The following is a 22,364-nucleotide window of genomic DNA, read 5'->3' as shown; positions in this document are numbered from 1 at the left end:
TCCAGGCAACTAGGAAGGAGACTTTCCTTTCCTGTTTGGATGCTGGCTTCAAAATAACTGAAGTATTCCTCAAAATTTGGAACACTTCTTCCCTTTACCCACCCCTGAGGAAATTGGTGCTGGGGGAATAAAATTTGCTTTGGCCTGGAGGAGCTGTTCTCCCTCCTGCTGCCACGTTGATGGATTCATTAGGGAGTGATAAGAAAGGCGAAGCTGGAGGAGGAATGAGAGGTGAGAGGTCACTGTAATATTTATCCAGATGTCACCTTTCACTTTCTTGAAGTTTACTTCAAAGGAGAAGAAGGCCTGCCTGCCTGTGAGGGGAAAACCACACTTGTTACTACAATGATGCTTTTCCTCACACTTTCTGTCTATAGATGTGTTGCTCAAATTTGGGTCCCCAGCTGTTGTTGGACTACAACTCTCATCATCCCTAGCTAGTAGGATCAGTTGTCAGGGTTGATGGGAGTTGTATTCCAACAAAAGCTAGGGACCCAAGTTTGAGAAACACTGGTCTATGGGTTCAAGTCAGTGGTGCAAATGCTAGGAAAAGTGGCAGAAATGAATTGTTGGAAACTCAGCATCAGGACAAGAAGAGCAGATGCACAGAAAATGCTACCTCAGGGTGGGCTGAGGAAAACTACAGTATAAAACTGGACACAACATATGTACGTGGGGTTTTCTGCCGGAGAAGGGGAGGGTGGATAATTCTATATACTGGTGATATGGATTGGGCAAAAAGGGTGTTAGGTGTCATGAAAGAACTAAGAGATACTGGTCAGAAGACACTAGAAAGAGAAACTATACCTAGACGCAGTGATAGAGTGAGGGCCTATAGTTCAGTCTTTGGGGCAGGTGGTCACTGTGAGGTTGGAAAAAAAGAAGTATGTCAGCAGACAGAACAGTCACAATCTGTTCTCTTTTCAGGTTTCCAGCCCAGAGCTACCATTAGGAAAAAATGGATGGCCAAAATCAGGCAAAGGATGTGGTGGGGAAACGTGCCTCAGAAATTGAACGGCTTCCGAGGTGTGTTTCTCAATTTTCCCCACTGAACTTGCTGACAGCCCTTTGATCCTTGATTTTCAAACATTTCGGAAGTCAAACAGACTTCTGGAATGGATCATGTTAGAAAACCGAGGTTCCACTGTATACGGTATATAAAGTTACAACAGAATGGATAAGATAACTTGTTTGTTTAGAAAAAGCTGTTACTGCTTCTTCTCCCCTCTCCTCAGGGCAAGTTGCTCCTGTGGTGGCAGTTGGGGTGTGTGGAGGGAGAGGCCACTATGGGAGCTGAATGGTGACAATTCCCAAAGCTTCTTTCTGTCTTCTCCAGTCCCTTCAACTTCCAGTCCAATGGGATTCATTCAGCTTGTGGAATTGGGGAAAAGGGGCAGCACTGTCTTTTCATTGCCTCAGGCAGTAAATTGTTTTGACTAGTCTTGCTCCATCCCCACTGATAAACAGAAACTCCAACTAATATGGAGGTGAGAACCAGTTATAAGTTATATCTCAAGTGTTTATTTTTAAATTTTGTTTTGCAGGGAAAGAGTGTGCCTATTAACTCTTCTCTTGGGTGACACTCTACCTCAGCAAAAAGAAGGAATGCAGCAAGGCCTATACCAACTGCCATTTGGCTCCTCTTCTCCCAGAGTTCTCATTCTCATTGGTCATTAACCATTTGTGCAACATTATGAAGAATATTGGGTTGAATTCGCTTTCTTTCCTGGCCTTAACCCAGAAAGTTCACATGTAAAGGAGTCACTGAGGACTTCAGAGGTACTGAACACATGAAGCACCCGAACAGCATGAAATCATTGGTGGCAGTTGGCGAGAGGGCTGATGAATGCATGTGCTTCAAGAAAGATAAAGAACTGGTTTGGCCTTTGCTTTTTCCAGATGTCTAACAAATAGCAAAGGGGTTGCTATTTGATAATATGAAATATACACAGGATCTAAGGAGAGCAGCATTTGAACTCAGGTCCCCTGTGCAACCCATCTATTGAAACACACAAGCTGCTGACAGCATTCCACTGTTTCACTTCCACCATAGTTCACATTCACTCCAGTGTGCCTTATTGAGCAGCATCGTGCATGTGCCAAAACTTCACAGACCTCTCAACCTTCTGTGATCCTCCAAGTGCGGCTAATCGTCTCCAGATTGCACTGTTGGGGTCCCTGAGATCCCGCTGTTCAAGGTTCCCCCGGCCAGCCCATTCCAGCCCATGAAGAAAGTGGCCGACAAACAACACACCAGGCAGCCGGTCAGCCATTTCTCAGATATGGACATTCTGAGCCAAGTGCCTTTTCTTTTCCCACTGCAGCAAGTCAGCAGTATTAGGCAGGAGGGAACCGGCAGCACACCTCATTTGCTTCTCCGCTCCCTTGGAGAACTGCCTCTGTGTGTGAGCATTGGATTGATGGCTTGTCTGACTTGGGCTCGCTATCGCTCTGCCTTTTAAGATGATCTGGCCTTTTTATAATGTTACTCTGATGCCTTTTATCTCCAGCCCTGAATGTAATTTTAGCCACAGCAAAGCAGGATTAAACTTTCATAACACGATACATTTATCTCTCTTTTCATATTTCCAGCCTCCACTTGCCACCCCCCTTCTGCCACCTCCACCCCCCAGTTCAATTTCAGCCCAAAGAGAAGCGTAGATTAAACTCAGAAACACGAGCTGGGTTCGATCAGATTGGAATGAGGGAGGCCAACGCTTTCCCAGAACCCCTCTGCTGGCATGCACCATCCCACAGAGATGCCAGCAGTATCCCCGTTTGCCAACAGAGTCAGGCTGCACTATATTCTCCCAGCCAATGAAGCACCTAATTCAGGCAAAACAGCAAGCAGCGGAGCGGACATGGTGCAAGGTATATTGGATTAGAGAGAGAAAGGGAACGAAAGAGAGAGACCTCACAATTGACATCGGTTTTCTGAGCTGCTGCATTTTTATATTTCTGAGAGTCCTCCTAATGCTGTTTTACTAACATCTGTGGCTGTTCTCAGAGCTACATTCCAGCCACAGCAGGGGCGATAGAAAGATGGAACCATGCTGAGAAGATTCTGAAAGCAGGTCTCTCTCCCTGATAAAATGAGGGGAGAAAACATCAACCTGGTTCATGACCAGGAATGCTTTTCAAGTACTCAACTGCTCTTGCTCCTCCCCCCCCCCCATACTGCTACTGACATTCACAGCTAGGACTTCGCAGGCCAGATGTATATCACATTTTAAGCACACAACTGCACAGGCATGCCTTGCTTCACCATATGATATACAGAAGGAAAAGACTGGGTGGTTTTTAGCAGATTCTGAACAGTGGCATGATCATAGCAGAGTGTCCCGCACCCGGCACCACTACCACCCACCCACTGCTCTATACAAAAGCTACTTTCCAGTATATCAACCTTTATCTGCAGGAGCCCCCCTCTAGTGGGGAAAAGTGGCACTGCAGGTTTCACAACCCATTCATGTGAAAATCGAAAAGATGAAAGTCACTGGAGAAAACTTTGGGATGTCTTGAGCATAGAGAAAAGGAAAAGGCAGGCGCATTTAAATAAACAAGAAGCTCAATAGAAAATCCAGAGCATTCTTAATCAGTGGCTCTGGGTTTTTTTTTGCCAAGCTCAGGAGTCCTTGGCTTGCAGCGCTCTGGAGTTTATTTAGTGCAGCATTGGGTCTTATGTCAAAATGGTATCAAGGAGAAGATGGATTGCAGGTCTGGCAGGAGCCATCCGCTTCAGAGAAGGAACCTTATTTTAAATAAATAAATAAATAAATAAATAAACAAATCCCACCCCACAACTAACTCCTGCTCATGCCAAAGTGGTTTGACAGGGAGATTTCTTTTTTCTTTTTCTTCCTTCTTCCCTCCCCCCCCCTTTCCCTCCTTAACACTTCTGGATCTGAAAACGATGTCAGAAAGAAGAAAAATTGGAAGCACTTGCCTCACCTCCCCATCATTAACATACATTTGACCTTGGAGCAAAACTGATACGCTGGGCAGAGACGGAATGATTCTGCACACAAACAACTTTCCTTATTTGTCTATGTGTCCTCAGATCCATCTCTGGGAGACAAGAGGGTGAAGGGCCTCCACTGAAGAGACTGGGGAGGGTTCAACTGTTTCAGAAAACTTCCCCACAAAATGTTTGGCAGAGAAGAGGTTTTTGGCTCATATGTCAGCACCCTCCCTCTCATCACAATTCATAGGCTATATATTGCACAGGGGTGTGTAACCTGTGGTCCCTTCCAGATATTGCCAGACTCCAGTTCCCATCATCCCTAACCATGGACCAGTTGGGGCTGGTGGAGCTTGGGGAAACACCTTACAGAGTTTATTTTTTTAGCTGCATTGGATGAACTTGCCCATAAAACACGTTAGGCAGCAGCCTGTACCTGCCAAGTAGAATACACTGCCTTGATCCTCTTTCTGTTCTGATGTTATTATCATCTAAGCTTTCCAGAAATCTCTTTTCTAAGGACAAAGAACTTTCTTTCCTTTGCCTCAGCCTCTGAGGCTTTAAGTTTCACAGGCACTAATTTGGGGTCATGTAGGGGAGGGCTGGGAATACAAACCACATCAAGACAGAGCCCTGTTCTATGAAGGGATCCCTCACTGAGAGGAGCGGTGGGCCTAACTTGACCATCTACAGGGCTCTTATTGGATAGGATGGACACTGTCATCAATAATGGTGGAACTCTGAGAAGCAGCCCCCTCTTCCTCTATTCATCCTTCTCTTCCTTTTGTAAGCGCCCTGGCCTGCCAGCCAAGCTGGTTAAGAGATTAACACTCTTAAAACCACATTTACTCTAATTAGCCATGAAATCTTTGTAACTAAGTGAAAAAATGTTTCCCTTGAGGGAGTTTTGTCCATTCACCACTGTTTGAATTGTGAGAAGGGGGTGGGGGTGGGGGGGAGAATACCAGGAGGGAGCAAAATAAAATAAAATAAAGTAAGATCAGATCTAATGAATTAATAACAGAATGCCCAAGGGGGTAAGCAGGCTTTGGCTATCAAATACAGGCACCTTGGATGAAGGAAGGAGAGGGAAATGAGGGTGTGTGTGTGTGGGGGGGCTTCTTTTGTAGGCTTCCCCCTCCTTCCCAGGCCTGGCTAAATGGATGGTTGTGAATTATTTCTAGTTAACAGACTGTAACACAATGCGTGGGTCTCTTTATGATTTGGTTAGTAGCTTGGCTAGCAATTCCTGGTTTTCCCATTTGTAGTGATGGACAGAAGTACATTGTACCCCCCGGCTACGCGTGTAGACAGCTGTGCGCAGCTACACGAAGAGACAGCTGGGTGAGGGGGTAAAGCGTAAGAATGAAGGGCCCCGTGCTGAATTGTTTAAATATGATTTTTACGGAGGCAGAAAGGGGAGGGGTGGTGCTGAAAGGTTTGCAAAGAGGAAGGGGGAAGGGGGAGAGAAACTCGCTGCAACTTAGAGCCATAAATATTTCATATCAGCAGAATAAGGACGATTATATTCCTGCCAGCGCCTTTCTTGTGTATTTTAAACATGTCACCGCCTTCCACTCTCTCTCCCTCTGTTTGTGTGTTCCTTGTAACGTGCCCATGAAATAAAGATTAGCTGAATAATCAAGAGTGTTTGGAAATGGGGGAAAGAGCCTGTCTCAAGAGTACCCACTGGCTCAGGTTGGGAGAGAGGCGGGGAGCTATTATTATTATTATTAATTATTATTATTATTATTATTATTATTGCTTCTGCTACCATTATTCTTTTATGGATGCCTGACAGGCAAAGGAGTAAAATGTTCCAGGGACTGAATGGAAATATCAGAAGAGAGAAAGCAGGAGGACACATCCCTGCCAGTGCAGTTGCTTAGAATTAGATGGGCAGGTAAACTGCCAAAATGATGTTTGCAAAAAGAGTAGAGGATGTGAACTTTTAGCACACATTGATCCAGGGCAAGAGTTAAAGTGTGAGTGGAAACAACAGAGTAATACTTTATTGTTGCCAGTGGAGGATGACAGCCTTTTGGACGCTACTGAGGAGATAGTTCTCTTTGGGAACAGTTGTGAAAGTGGGCAGAAACAGTCAGTCATAACCCAGTTATGAAGTTCTGGGTTGCGGGGCGGGGGGGGAATCACTCACATGAATAACTTTTCTTGGTGCACCAGAATACTACAGGGAGTTTTGGCTAAACATGCAAATTACTTGCACCATGGCTTTGTGGAGTTTTGCATGTTGGCATCCAAATGACTTCCCCAGAATTGTTTGCAACTTTCTCAGTGCAAGTCCCAAAACACTGCAATAGAACATGCGGGATGCCTATAGCCTGAAAGTAGCAAAAAAAAAAACCTTTCGAAGCCTTCAAGAAACCTTGCAACCAAGCAGAAAGTTCTTCATTGCTCCTTTCAGCACAGGGGGTTTCAGATTACAGGAGACACCTTTGAAAAACCCTGTGGTCCCTGTGTCTCCACCACACAACCCATTCCAAATGCCATTTCCATTTTGCTGCACGGCAAGCCAATTTGTCCTGTGTTAAATGTAATTTTGCCAAACAGAGAGAGCCAAAGGCAGGGAAACATTTATTCTCTACCATCAGAGTGATTGGAACTGCTGGATTTGTTTCTTTGTTTAAATTTTGTATTCTAGGAAATTCATATTCTTCAGCTGAGGAGTTCAGAAGATTACAGGGTTAAAGAGAAGTATCAGGCAGGGTTAGATCAGGGATGAGGGGTGTGTGTGTCAAGAGAGAAAGGAAGTGTCTATTACATTTTTGGAATTTGTTCAGATTCTGAAACAGAATCTGTTACCTCTTTCCACAGTACAAACCTCTTTTAAGTTGTGCTGGGATGGGGTGACTCAACAAATAAATACACTGAAAATAGTGATTCAGGGAATGGCGAATAAATAGGGGTTACCTTCATCTTCTTGCAGTGGGTCCATCAGAGCAAGGAATCACTTTTTTGCTATTATAGTATGTTCCATTTCAAGACCCACACTGGACGAAACTTTCAACTGTATATTACTTCCAGAGTCTACACTGGTTGTTTTCATTCAGTTTTAACAGAATGATACCAAAACACTGCATTATAAAAAGTCTGCAGGATCGTGGAGGGAGGGAGGAGCTGGCCAAGGGGGGTACCAAGGAAATGAAGTGTTGAAGGTATTGACGTTGCAGGCTTTGAATGGCATTTGGTCTTTGCTGAATAGTTATATCAGTCTCCTGACCATAGAAAAAAGTAGGTCATTGACTTAACTTGGTGAAACGATGTCATCAATGAGGCAGCCCAGTCAATGAGAGCTCATAACCCACAATCAGTCAGAGCTGCTAAAGTGACCCATTTTACTGACAAGTTATACAAATCCTGGGAGAATGCTTGTAAACACAAGGGGGGGCATTCACAGGGTAAGTTCCAATGCTGACCATACTCAGAGTAGACCTGTTGAAATGATTGGGCATAACTTTAGTCCATTGGTTTCAATGGTCTACTAATTGGATGTATCCCTTATTATTCCCTCCTCACCTGCAGAATTCCCAAACCAAAGCAGATCCTATCTCTTTCCTTACCATGCAAACTCCTCCTCTGTTCACTGTGGTTCCGTGGACTTCATCATCTAACTGGGAGTTATTGTGGCAGCACTTAACAACCCACAGTCTCTAGAAACACGAAGTTTTGCAGCGAGCCACATTGCAAAAGAGGGTCCCAGAGAGGCTGGTACCCGCATTATAAGGAGAAATGCAACAGACAGAAAAGCTTCAGCGGTGGGATATTCTATTAAGCAAGCAACTTTGGGTTGGGGGGGGGGGATCACCATCTCTGCAGGGTTTGAACCATGGATACAAAGTCATACTCCCCCGCCCCCCCGCCCCGAAGCTGCTGGGACACTGGGAGAGACGTTTCCAAAGGGAAATCGAAACCACTTCCAAGTCTCTCTCGGTGGGAACTTTTCTTCGGGAGGGTGAACCTGTTTGCTTCTTCCAGCGCACTTGCCTCCGCCAAACGCGGAGCGGGCTTCCGGAAGGAGCAGCAGAATCCCGAAGAGATCGAGCCCGTTTGGAAGCAGCGATCCCAGAGATCTGGGGAGCGACCTCCTGCCGCCATCGACGGCCCGAGGGGAGTGGGCTCCAGAGACGCACCTGTCTTGCGCCCCCACGGCTAGAAAGGCAAACCCTCGAGCCACCGTTCCCGCCGAGGGAGAAGCGCCTGGACGGCTTGCAATCCTCTACATGCAGCAACACCCCCTTCCAACCTGGGAGCGAGTCCCGCGGAAGTCCACGGGGAGCGGGCACGGCGACTAGGATCGCGCTGTCAAGAGAGGCGACACCTCCCCCCCCCTCGCCGCGACGGCGGGAAAGTGGCCATCATATTTAACACAAACCCGGCGAGAATCGATAAGGAAAGCAGACTGCCCTGCTGCGCTCCAAAGCGGGGCGGGCGGGGCGGGAACCAGGTGCTGGCGGGCAAGGCGCGGGCTCCGCGGTGGGCAGCCTTCGCGGACTTACCCAGGCTCCAGAAGGACTCTTTCGCCCCGTCGCCCTCTCCCTCCTCGGAATTACGGCGAGGTAATCCACACACAGCCCGGCTTCATGAAACCCCCGGCGAGCCTGGCATGGATCTGTATTCCGAAAGTCGCGCGGCGGCTGCTCCTCCTGCCTGACGGAGCCGCTGCCTGCCTGCCTGCCGCCCCTCCGGCACTCAGTCCGCGCATCAGTCAGTCAGTCAGTCAGTCATTCCGCGGCAGCAGCCCGGCGCGCGCCTCGCCCGCTTGTTGTGCCCGAGATGCGGTGCCCGAGGCTGCTTCCCGCTCGTCTGGCTGGCGGGGCTTGGCCACCTCAGGGATCCGTTCGGACTCCGGGCTGGCATCGGCGAGCCCCGGCAGGCTTCCCCTTGGCGGCGGCTGGCTGGCTAAGGCTGCCTTGCCTCGCCTGCCTCACGCTGTCATTTCCTTCATGGATGTGGCTCGGCGTTTCCCTCTCGCTCCCGCCCACCCTCTCTCTCTCTCTCTCCCTCACGCTCGCTCACTCCGCGCGCTTCGCTCTCGCTCGCTTTCTGCCAGTACCACAGGAGCTAGACTGGCACGGCGCTCCTTCTCCCTCCCTCCCTCCTCTCTCCATCACCAGCAGCCTGCCCGCGAAAGCCGGCCTCCTTGCATTACCATGGAGCTCATTAACATACAGGCACCGGGGATTAACCCTTCCCCAGCCAGCGCCCACAGATCCCAGGCCTGCCCCAATTTGCTGCAGTCTTTGGAACTCCCCCCACGCCCGCTTCTCTCTCCCTCTCCCTCTCTCCTCGGCAACGTCAGAGCAAAGCAAAATCAAGGAATCCGTCGGAGGGAGGGGGGAGATTCTGGCTGGATCGGGAAGGAACGGGGATGATTTTTTGGGGGGTGGGCGTGTGTGGAAGCAGGTATACGTTTTGGAATAGATCCGCAGCCGGGGTTGTCGCCCCCCCCCATTCATTCACAGCAAGGATGCTACCTGTCAAGGGGGTGGGTGGGGGGTCCTCGCTGGCTCCTAAGGGAAGGGAGTGGAGAGGCAGGGGGAGGAGGGAGGGAGCAGAAAAGCAACAGAATTCAGAGCTCAAGAGGAAGAATCGGGGTGGCTGGCACCGGCTCCTGCGTCCGAGGCTGGCGGGCGAAAGAGGGGACGGCAAGGCAGCCTGAAGAAGGGGAAGTGGGCTCAGGGGGCTCAATCCCAGAGCCGTGCGACCTGGGCCAGGTAAAAACAGGCGCACAGGTGCGTTGCCACAGGTGGGACATCATCCTGGGGGTGGAGGGAGGGGAGGGGGAACCTCCCTCTCTCCTTCACTCTTCTCCTTGTCCCCCCCCCACCCATACCACCAAAAGGTTTGCGGCAAGTGCCCCCGGGAGGTAGGCTCCCAAGTAAGTGACCGCAAGATCGCAGCCTTCCAATAAAAAGGGAAAAAAGGTGGTCCTGGCTCTTCCTTCCGGCCTGTTGCACATTATGCTGAAAGTCTCTCGGGAGAAAGTTTTGCGATTATGGAATGTAGGGTTCAGGGTTTCCATATAGGCGAGTGTCAAGCTAAGCTACGACGGCGTGTCATATTCCATGTGTATCAATTCAGGAAATTCCTGTGCGGAAATCAGGAAACAGAGACACACCTGGGAGTGCAAAGGTGCGGCGGGTAGGTGCAATATAACACGGGGAAATAGTATTTTCCCACCAGATTTCTAGGCAGGAGAAGCAGAGAAATGAACAGGGCAAGGTGATGCATGCTTACTCAGAAGTAAGCCTTCCTCCTTAATAAAGTGCCGCAGGAGTGCCGCAGAAGAAAGCTAACATATTTTAACTACAGACGTTTGTCCGTTTCCTTCAAAATATTGCTAGATATCCATCTTTCTATACAAAAAATGTAGGTAGTGATTAGTCTAGTACTATGACAAGTGCTGCAAGCCTTTTCAGTGGTGGCCCCTCTCCCACCAAGAACTCCCACCCTCCTGAGGCCCCGTTTCTTAACTGTAAAGTTGATAGCTTTAGGGTGGTTAAGACCCACCTTTTTCAGAGGACGTTTGGAGGTGGAGACAACTCAATTAGTTGTTACTGCTGCTATTAATAAATCACAATGTAGTGAATTATTGTTGAGTTGCTGTATGGAATATTTTAAGGGCTGTGTTATTTTATGGAGTTTTATGTATTGTTCTTATCTTAGTTGACTTTGTCTTAAAGGGCCCAGTGGCTTGTGCAGCAGGCAGGTTATAAATAATCTAAGTAAGTAAGTAAGTAATTATCTAGGAAGGGGGGATTCTTATTCTTTCAAAAGAAAGGCAGGATCTAAATATATTCACTAACAAACTCTGAACATGGGAATTGGGAGGGGGCAGTGAGGAATCTGCTGGTATACCCCAAAAGACATTTTGATTGCAGATGACTCTTCAGTGATCTTTTTGGTTGGAAATGGGAACAAATGTAACATACGCAAGGCAAATCATCACTGGAACTACAGTGGCACCTCGGGTTAAGAACTTAATTCGTTCTGGAGGTCCGTTCTTAACCTGAAACTGTTCTTAACCTGAGGTACCACTTTAGCTAATGGGGCCTCCCGCTGCCACCGCACCGCCACTGCGAGATTTCTGTTCTCATCCTGAAGCAAAGTTCTTAACCCGAGGTACTATTTCTGGGGTAGCGGAGTCTGTAACCTGAAGCATCTGTAATCTGAAGCATCTCTAACCCGAGGTACCACTGTACCTGCCTAGGAAATTTGTGCTGTATCTTTTCCTTCACTGAGTGAGCAATTGGTTGGAACAGAACAGCTGCAGGAATGCCTTGAATCTGTGTAGGACTGTGCATGTGAAAGAGTGTGCAAGAGAGGTCAACCCCCAGTCTTGAACCATTTCCCCAATGAAAAGCACATCCAAATTACACATATTGCTGTGGGGAGGGGGAACCATACAGCAAAACATGATGCGATCTGAAGTGGTAAGTGAGTTTTCACATTACAGTTTTCCTGCACCATAATTATGGAAGCTGATTCCATATTGGGTATACAGTGGTATCTTGGGTTACATACGCTTCAGGTTACAGACTCCGCTCACCCAGAAATAGTACCTTGGGTTAAGAACTTTGCTTCAGGATGAGAACAGAAATCGCGCAGTGGCAGCACAGCAGCAGCAGCAGCAGGAGGAGGAGGCCCCATAAGCTAAAGTGGTGCTTCAGGTTAAGAACAGTTTCAGGTTAAGAATGGACTTCCGGAACGAATTAAGTACATAACCAGAGGTACCACTGTAGCTACCCACTCCTTCCATGTACAGAAGCCAACAGGCTGGCAGCTGTGTCTTACCTCGCCTCTGGTGATAGGACAGTGCACCTGATTATAGTAGGCTGGCTTAGGGGATGCAGGTCAAGTTGTGTGGCATACAAAGCGCCATCCTCTCTTAAGACTTTACTGCTGTCCCCAACTTCGCAGCATCTGCTGCCTGGCGCTTCTACTGAAGGGACCTCCATGTATTCAGTGGTCCTTTTGTACACAGTGTAATCAAATGACACATGCACACAGTGTGCAGAGAGATGCTTTGTGTGTATCACTTGCACTTGTGTAGATTTTGTGCATAAGATTACATGAAGGCTGAGAGGAGGAGCCAGAAGTTAAGATCCTGCTTCTTCTTCTATGCATTCATGCATTCTGTGAACTGCCCTGAGACCTCCGGGTATAGGGCAGTATATTATTATTATTATTATTATTATTATTATTATTACTGAAGAAGAATTCAGTACCAGATGTCATGCTGTCTGAACAATGTTTGCCCAAAGGGGCTGAATCATATCCTTGGTGTTCAGATCCTGCCTACTGTGTTCTTCTTGTCCAAGCCAAGCTATGAAGTGGGTTCTATTTCCTTGTCTCCAGCCTTTGTCTGACATAGTTCCATATATATGCATGTCCCAGGATTTGGGCTGAAGAGGAGCGCCTTCATCATTTTGGCTTTTGTGTCAAATCTTAAAGCGGACACTAAGTCCTGATACAATAATGGCTATGTTCATGGGGCTGGATGATAAACTAAAGTTGAAACTCAACAAGATGGAGGGGTTGTGGGTTGGTGGTTCTTGTGTTGCGGAATTGGGTAGATAGCCTACAGTGGATGGGGCTCATGGATCCAGCATGTTTCTGCAGACCCAAGTAGCTATTTCCAGCTATGACCAGTTTGTCAGCTATGGTTGTTTTGGGACCTGGACTACCAAGACTCTGTAACTCCCTCATCTGATTGCTTTAATGTAAGGCTTCCCTTGACATTTTTGGTGCCAGTTAAAGATGGAGCGCCACATTAGGGATGGAATATTCTGTCAATTTCAGTTCTCTCGGTTTCTCATTTTCCCTGGTCTTAAATTCAGTTATCCACATTTTGCAGCAATTTGCAATTTTTTAAACAGCAAATCCTCCAGACAATCTATCAGCGTTTTAGTGTAAATTTCCCGCTAATAAACACATTTTTCATGCAGTTTCCCCATATGCATTTTTGTATGTTATTTCCCCCAATATCTTCATTGTTAATGCAGTCTTTCCCCTAATATGTAGCATGCATTTTTAGACACATCCCTTGTTAGGAGGACTGCATCACAAAATCTGGATAACTGCAAATTTTCAAGAACACTTTTTCAGTTCACATACTGTTTTGGAAAATGTGAATTTGATAGATCCAACTGTAAGTGCATACTGAATCGAATTTCTCCTCTCTTCCTACTCTTCACCCAGGCCTTTGGTGAAAATTTCTTTTACAAGTCCAGCAGTAAATTGATAAGGGTTGTCCTCTGTACTGATCATATGGTTTGTTTTAAGCTGTTTAAAAATTGTTAGTCAAGAATTCATTGTTTTAATGAATTGATGCCTGTGCTGTAAATTGCTCTGGGATCATAACTGATGAAGGGCAGTTTAGAAATTGAATTAGAAATAAAATAATGAATGGTGAAGTATGCTTTGTTAATCATCATCATAATTTTTATCTCAGCCTTCTGCCAAGCAGCTCAGAGAAGCATCCCTGGGGGTTATTCTGTTGATCCTCACAACAACCTTGTGAGGTAGAATAGACTGAGATGGTGGATTGACTCAGCTTTATGAGTGACCAGGGAAGTAAACTTGGGTACTTCTGGTTCAAACATAGTATTCTATCCACTACATCACACTGGCTCTCTCAAAATTCCTGGCATTGAGTCATCACAAATTATCTGCTTAGCCAGAAGCTTTGGGCTCAATTAGAGGGAGATTTAAAGACTAGAGCAAGTCCAGCAAACATTCAGTATGAATCCCAGCAGTCCTGTTATTTATTATAGTTATAAAAAGGCTGCAGCACAGGGTCTGTCACAGCAACCTCCATGCCAGAACAAGAGAATAATGTCTCCTTGCTCCAATGCTGCTTGCACCCAGGTCTATGCTACACATTGGTAGAGTAGCTGACATTAGTATTGGTTGACACACTTTTTTTTTACTCAGAATAGTTCTACTGTGTCACTCAAAGGGCCTTTCCATGTCAGAAGACAGGGGAGCATTGCTTTTATTTAAACTGGGCTACATGAGCACAAACCCTCCCCACATGCTTAAGCAGTGTGTGTGTGTGTGTAATACTCACCCTTTAAATAATTTAAAAACCAAATCTTTTTAATGCTTTCGTAAAGCTGAACATGCTCGAGGAGATGTTACAGGTACTGTCCAGTAGGTGCTGATATTCCAAACAGTACCACCTTTTACAACTGATATTTAAGCTGGGGAAAACATTGCATTTTCTCAGTGGCAAAATAGTACAGTGTAAAGGTCTGTGCTTTTTTTTAAACCATCCTTCATCAGATGATGCCAGGGCAGGTAGAAGTCCTAGCACAGGGCTTTTGCTGATGGGAAGGATTGGATGAATCCCACCTAGAGGGTTCTAACTAAGAAATACACTGTAAAAAAGGCTTAAGACAACAGAGTTGAGAGAAAGCAGAACGTGTTTTAACAGTACAATTCTCTGCCCACCAAGTTCAATGAGACTTTACACCTTCACAAGTAGGTGTGCATGGTATTACAGCCTAAAATAAAAATTAAAAATGTCAAAGAACACCTAGAAGGTCTGGGAGAACAAGGATGTTTTTATCTCATGCCTTAAAGGCAGCAAGGAAGATGCCAAGCAAATCTCCTTGGGGAGTGAGTTCTGTAAACAGTGCCACAGCAAAAAGAGATAGGCCCTTTTTCAGGTTACCACCTGTCTCACCTCTGAGGGCAGTGGTACATACAGCAGTGTCAGAAAGATGACATTTGCATGGGAGAAAGGATACTTTGTCCCAAACCAGGGGTAGACCATCCCATTTTGGCTCCTGATGCAAAATGGAGATGTGCCGCCACCGCCAAAGCTTCATTTACCAGGGTCATGAGGCTGTGGCAGCGACTTCTGGACTCCCCAAGGATCTCATGAGATTTCATGGGGCTCTCACAATATCACTGTGGAACCTGGAAACCATTGCTGCAGCTGCTTCTCTGGTGGTGGCAGGGACACCCATGGTGGCACCCCTTGGATTCTGCTGCCTGAGGCAGCTGCCTCAGTCTGCCATCCGGGCAGGCCTCGTCCAAACATAAGAGCTTTATGTTGGCTGGAGCTGATTGGCATCCAATGCCATCTGGAGGACCACCGATTCTCCGTTGCTGCCTTATGTGGTGCTCTTTCCCCACAGAAAACATCTACAGTACTCTACAGTCTCCTACTGCTTGAGTTTGGCAGCATAAGCATGGGAGAAGTGCCACCAGTGCTTAGTTCATCATTTGTGGCAAGGAACATTGCTGTGGGCCACACTGCATTTGTCCCCCACCCCCATATGAAGCAGCTGCAAATGTTCCTGGCAGAGCACTATAGTGTGCAGTCTGAAGAATGGAAGTTGTTCCTGGAGAAGACAGGCACCATTTTCTCGCAGGCTACCCATACCAACAACAGAAAACCAGTAGTGTGGGCTACTTAGTTGCAAAGCACTGTGCATGGATTTTTGCAAGCTACTGATTGACAGTGCCTAGAAATCTCCTTTCAGCCCAGGAAACATCAGTGCCTCACATCTAATGTAAATTGTGGGGCAGGTGGACATGCCTTGGCCAAAACGATTTTATGGGCCAATTAGTCTGGTGGGCCTAATTAGGCCAGTGGGATGGAGGTTCCCCATTGCTGAGCTATGGGATCAAGGAGTAAGCCTCTGCCGCATGCAGTTGTACACACCCAGCAGGAGCATATGCAACCTCTCAAATAAGTGCTTTGTATGCTTAGCCCGACATCTCTGTGGCTCTTGCCCTATTTCCCCAAGGCATGACAATGATTTGGCTATGTGGTGAACCCACTCATCTGTCACTCTTACAGCCAGCACTTTCAAATGTTTCTTTTTAAAAAACCAACCTGGTTGAAAAAAATAACTCCAACATGGGATGCATGAATCAGTTATGAGATGCAGTCAAGACAGGTCTTGCTTCAATAAAGCTTTAAAACGATGTCCTCAAGCTATCACACACAACCACTAAATTATCAGTCCACAGTAAAAACTTTTAGTTGCTACCAACGTAAGCTGCATTTGAGCAGGTGATTACAAGTTAATGGTTCTAAAACCACTTATGATCTGGTGAGCTATACTCCTTGCTGAGTTGCTATCCTATACATCAGAAATAAGCCCCATTCAGTTCAATAGCCCTCACTTGTATGTGAGTGTAGGGTTGCCTCCTTTATTTCCTATGAAACATGATTCCTTGACATTTTTATTTTGAGGAAAGGCTGCATTCTGCCCCATCCAAAATAAAACCTTTTAAGTGACGCACCTTAAAAAAAATCTCTTATCCTTGAAAAAGTTAAAGACAATTTTGACAAAAAAGAGGCACTTCATTATTAGAAGACCTCCCTTCCAATTGCATTTCAGTGAGGACGTTGTGCAGCACAACTGTATTTTCTTTTCTTTTTTTTATTAAAAAAATCCTAGCCAAATTTTCTCCCAGTTTGTATATACAGGGTCATCCACCAAAACTGATTTCCAATAGGTTAACCACAAACAAAAGGAAGTATCTCTTCCCTCTCAACACATAATTAACTTACAGAATTCATTACCACAACACAGTCCTAGTCATTAGTTTAGTTGGCTTTTTAGAGAGATTAGACAAATTAATGGAGGATAAGTCTATCAATGGAGGATAAGTCTGGATGAATTTTGGGTCTGCTCCAACAAGGCATTTCTCAAGGTTCTTAAGTGGTGCTATCAGGTATGGCGTACAAAGGTATGACTGTTCGGTTTAAGCACTCTAGTGACACCTTAAACATAATCAGATTTATTATGGCATAAGATTTCATGGACTAGGATTGAGTTTTATCCACACACGTACACACTAAACAGTGGTGTCAAATGGCTATGAAATGCAAATACAGCAAATACACTTGGTTTCACTGTTTTACATTTTCCTCTATAGCTGTGTATGTACTCAGCATAGTATAGAGGCAATAATGTTGTACTGTGTCTGGGAGAGACCAGGTTCTAATCTCTACTCAGCCATGAAGCCCACTGGTGACCTTGAGACTGTCACCATTTCTTACCTTTTTGCTACAACAAACTAACAGTTACCCCTCTGGAAGTTGTTCAGTGTTGTAGTGCAGAAACATTGCAATACAGTGGATGCTTGGGTTGCGAACGTGATCTGTGCAGGATGAACGTTTGCAACCCGCAGTGTTCGCAACCTGCAGCTGTGCGTCTGCGCACGCGCGGGTTGCGATTCAGCACTTCTGCACATGCGCAAAGTGCGATTTAGCGCTTCTGCGCATGTGTGACTGCAGAAACCTGGAAGTAACCCGTTCCAGTACTTCCATGTTTCGGCAGTCCATAACCCGAAAAAACACAACCTGAAGCGTCTGTAACTCGAGGTATGACTGTACCACGAAATTGGGAAAGGTCTTCCTTCTCCTCTCCATTGGACATCCAAGACTCACCACTCACAGGAGAGTTAGGCTGTGCAGACATTCTGACAGTCTGTATGCTCAATAGTGCCAATGGTAGGCCTTTCAAATCTATGAATCTACTGCTTCCCTGGGCCAAGACAGTCACTATTCAGGACATTTTCACAAGTGAAAGTCAAAGCACCTTTCAGGTTCTCTTATGCAGTTTGTGTACACATTTGTGAAGCTTTGCAACCCATGCACAAGTTTTCAGAGTGTGCGAAGGTTCAGGGGTGGACTTCAGTCTTTCAAATTTCAGTGGCACCCTGTGTGAGCCCAAAATTCGGTGTCTTCCCTCCTCTTTCCTTCTGTTCTGCTCAGTTCACTATGTTTTAGTTGGCAGTGCCCTGCAGCATGCCCTGGCTTGGTGCCCAGTGTGGTGGAACCAGTCACGCTACCCTACATCAAGTTACATTCCCATTTCAACCTTCATGAGCTTTTGGTATCACCTCTGAACAGATGCCCTCTGCCTTAAGTGCAATATTGGTTTCCCATCCACCATGAACTCCACTATATTTCTAAAACTAGGCCAAGTGTGGAAAATTCCTCAGCATGACTAGCTATAAGGCATTAAAGGAGATGTCTCCCTTGTGAAGAAAGGCAATGTGAATCAGATAGGACAGTGCTGATATCATCATCAAAGGTTTGGCAGTGATAAGCAAAGTGATTTTTCAGGCATTCCCTCGAATACCAATATGCTACTGTGGCTACTTGGTGCACTGATACCACGGACTGCGCTTGGAGACTTGTATTTCCCCATCACAATTTTATTGAATTTAGTTCTTCAAGCAGTTTCCCTTCTTCCTGATGATAATATTATTTTATCATCATTTATATAGCACATTTGGAATGTGCTAAGAACTTTCCTTCCTATATATTTTTTGGGGGGGATAATGTTGAAGTTTGAGGCCCACATTCTATTCTGTGAAGCTGCTCAGGAGCCACAGGCCAGTGGTGGGTGGGGCTAGAGGCAGAAGTGGGTGGAGCAAGGGATATAAATTTTAACTTTTTTTCAGTACAGTGGTACCTCGGGTTGTGAATGTGATCCATGTGGAAGGCACGTTCACAAACCACAGCGTTCGCAGCCTGAAGCGCCACGTCTGCACACACGTGTGACGTGATTTGCTGCTTCTGCGCATGTGCATGACGTCATTTTGTGCTTCTGTGCATGCGCGAGCACCGAAACCCGGAAGTAACCCGTTCCGGTACTTCTGGGTTCAGCATGGTCTGCAACCCGAAAACGTATAACCCGCAGTGTTCGTAACCCGAGGTATGACTGTAGTTCCTTCACGACCACACACCCTTCCCTATCCTCCGCCTAGGCAAGCAAGAAACATTATCAGAGTTCAAGGACATATTCCAACCAGGCAAAAACAGTCCAAGCAGAGCTGGTAAAGAGTGTGGCTTGGGAGGTTGTGTGGTCTGTGGAGAATCCCAAGGGCCAGGTGGAGAGGCCTGGAAGGAGGGCTGCACTTGGTCTGTAGGCCTGAGGGTCCCCAACTCTGCTATACATTATTGCAGTAATTCTAACAAAGGTTATATGTCAGGCCACTATCATTATCGTTATCCCCATATGGAGTCTGACAGAATTAGTGGCTTGCCTACGGCTATCCAATGAGTTTGTAACTTAAGCAATATGGTACTCCAGTGCTGTAAACACTGGTGTACACTGGCTACATCATGTCAAATGTTAGCTGGCCTTCAGGTGATAGCTAAAGCAGCAAATGTTGGTCAGTCGTCTGAAGTGCAACATGTATTTATGTTCTATTCAGAAATGTATAAGGGCAATATTTTCTTATATAGATGTTATTTGGTGGTGAAGTCCTCTTACCTGTATGCAACTTGCTCTGTACTCTTCTAAGGGGAAGAGTGGGATGAGATAAGGTGCAGCGGCAGCAAGGAACAAAGGAGATCTTCACCGGATAGAAAACAGTGTCTGTGAGGAGGAAGGAAAGCAGGGCAAATTATGAACACATGCATGCACGCATATAGACTGATGGAATGAGACATGGGCAGCACTAGAGTTCAGCAGGGTCAGGCAAGTGCTGGGTCTGGCTTCATCAGACACCTAGAGCAAATTGAAGGACTCAATTTTCCCAGAGTCCTCGGGGGGAGGACAACGATGGAGGAACCCACCCAGATCACTTTGAGCTTCCCTTAAGGGAAATTAATGATTGACATCTTGCCCAAGGATTGGTCTATTGCGCAAGGAATTCCAAAGTCCTGGAGCCCAGTCCTGGGAAGAAGCCATTTTAAGGGGGTTTAAGCAATTGTCCTTGTGGAGTCAACACTTTGGGCTTTCCTTACATACTCATGTCACACTCCTGCTTTTAACCTAAAACCCTGGGACTCTATACAGTTGCATTGCAAAATCTGGGGTTTTTTTGGGGGGGGGGCAGAGGTTTTTTTCTCTACGTGTCAAATCACAGCCAAATCACATCCAAAGAAGACAATAAAAATAAAAAGATTGCTTTGTTCCATTAAGCTTAAAGTCTTAATGTAAGGTGAGAAACAACAGGTTCAGAAAGCAGACGTACATTTCGGAAATACAGCAAGCCTTCTCCCCCTCCAAAGTGGGTCAGATGACCACTCTAGAGCCAGCCTGTGCCCCGTGGAGTGGCCTTTTCTAAATGAGATTAGGTTAATGTAATGTGCTTGTACAGGGGTTACTACTTTAGGCCCTGAAGAAGTTAAAGCTGGTGGGGCATTCAGCAGCTTGCTGAGTAAGCAGCATGTCTCTCTGACAGCGTGCTACATTCTCCACACTTGCAACCTGCTTATTGTTTCCAGGCAGAGTTATAGGGTGCATTCACACTTACTGTAGGTGGCAAGGCAGCAGGTCAGACTGAAATAATCCCATGCAATCTCTGCTGATGGAGCCGACCTGCATCCCTTCCAGCCAGACCAAAGGGAACGTGGCAGCATTGACAGAGAGACCCTGTGCAACAGGAAGGTTTCTGAAGCCGCCAGTGACCTTGTGGGGCACTTAAGTGCCAGAGGAGAGCTGAGCACTTGTGAATGTCTGTCCTTGTAATGATCATAGTAATTTCAAGTGATTGGGAGTAGACCGTGCTGCCTCATTGCAAATGTCAAAAGTGATATTAATACGGCACTAAACAAAGGCCAGCTAACTTTGCAGGAACCTGATTCCAGATGCATCGCCGAGCCGAGGAAGCAAACAAAAAATGCCTCTCAGAACTCGAGAGATTTGACTGATGTAAATAAATCTCTCATCTCGGAAAGCACAAAGAACACAAATTATGACAAAAGGCGAGCCATATGTGCAGGAGCAGCTGAGGTTTTTAGCCAACCGAGCCCGAGGGAAAGCGCAATAGGCAGTTCTCTCTTTGATGGCCTCCTCCTAACAGCCCACAATTCTTGAATATGCTTGTAGCAGAGAGCAGGTGCCAACGGCTGCAGTTTTGACATTCAGGTCAACTCTTGCCGCTAACTACATGGGAAGTCCCCTGCCCAGGTGATTCTGCGCTACTCAGAGCCATTCTGTTATTTTGGTGGATATGGAATAAGCCACGGCATAAACATGAATAAAGAAGCTGCTTTTATTTTTGCCACGACAATGAACACAGAGCCTCTAGTTTTCTTGACACAGTCTTGGGGAAGATGCGAGTTCTGCTGTAAAGGTGCATTAGACTCCCTCTAGTGGTAGGTTGCATGCCTGCAGCAATAAAAAGGAGCACTATCCATACATTGAATGGGATCTAAGCTGGTGTTAAGAGTCTCACTCTCCCAAGTAACCCCTGTCTCTTCTTATAACAGAAGGGACAGTCTGGATCCATCATCAACATCAGGGTTCAGCAAACTTTTTCAGCAGGGGGCCGGTCCACTGTCCCTCAGACCTTGTGAGGGGCTGGACTATATTTTTTGGGGGGAGAAATGAACGAATTCCTATGCCCCACAAATAACTCAGAGAAGCATTTTAAATAAAAGGACACATTCTACTCATGTAAAAACACGCTGATTCCCGGACCGTCTGTGGGCCGGATTTAGAAGGCGATTGGGCCGGATCTGGCCCCTGGGCCTTAGTTTGCCTACCCATGATCAACATCTTCATACTTGTCTCATTTTGTAAAGGAGCAGGTTTCTGTTTCTTCCTGTTAGGCTCAAAATTGCAGGGTGGTCAAATTGCCTGTTAGCCACTTGAAAGCTTACTACTGGTATGTGTGTGTGGCAGTTATCTGTAATATTTGAGCATCTGGTCATGTTGCTAGCAAACTACGCACCCCACCACTTCTGAATACACTCAGGACTGGTGGTAGCTTGGTGATTGTGGTAACATTGAGCTTTCCACATGTTAAGCTAAACTTTTAAGCAGCTATTGCGTGGATCATTAATTTCCAGCCTCATTTCCTGGCCATGAAAGGTTGCTTGGAAGAGAAGAGGGTGAAAAATGAAGTAAAACAGCCAGACTCTTTTTCTAATTTTGCTCCTCAGAACAGCTTAAGTATATAGATGCAAATGCAGTCCTTTTGTTTGCAAATTGAATCCTTTATGCTATACAAAGCCCCCACGCTTATTTGAATGGTGCACAAATTTCCCATCCTTTCACTGTATTTGTTGTATAGCTCATAAACATTACCCTAAATGTAAAAACTGTGCTATTAAGTCTAAATTGTGTTTAATATTTGTCTTGTTTGTCTCTGTTTGCTTTGCTGTTCTGTTGCCAATATGTTCAGGATGCAAATTGAAGTGACTTCAATGAAATAGGAGGAAGTGCATAAAACGGCAGAAGAAGTGTATAAATATCTGCTCTCTCTTGGTGCTAAAAATGTGGGGAAATAGCATGAAATAATTATGATTCCTTTGGAAAACCATGGTTTTAAAAACAGACCAACGATTCTCTAACATGTAGATATGAAGTCTACATTGCTAGGTTTTTAGGGCCAAAGTCTAGGGCTATAGAAGTGTCATCAACAAAGACCATGCAAAAGAGATGCAAAA

At 46.0% G+C, this 22,364-nt stretch overlaps 1 protein-coding gene across 3 annotated transcripts in view; it reads right to left on the bottom strand.

Annotated features, from left to right (window-relative positions):
- PLXNA2 (plexin A2) overlaps window positions 1-22,364 on the bottom strand; it is a 629,839-nt gene that overhangs the window by 397,063 nt on the left and 210,412 nt on the right. Inside the window, exon 2 of one of the 3 annotated variants that reach the window (XM_079978812.1) lies at window positions 8,479-8,881. The gene's annotated coding sequence lies outside the window, so the exon portion shown is untranslated. Of the gene's footprint in view, window positions 1-8,478; window positions 9,047-22,364 lie in introns of those variants that run through there. The other 2 variants (XM_079978811.1, XM_079978813.1) reach the window with 2 other exon arrangements.

Source organism: Podarcis cretensis (assembly GCF_951804945.1).
Source record: "Podarcis cretensis genome assembly, chromosome: 6".
Classification (NCBI taxonomy): Eukaryota; Metazoa; Chordata; class Lepidosauria; order Squamata; family Lacertidae; genus Podarcis; species Podarcis cretensis.
The sequence above is the reverse complement of the archived record's forward strand: the minus strand, read 5'-3'. Positions and strand labels throughout refer to the sequence as shown.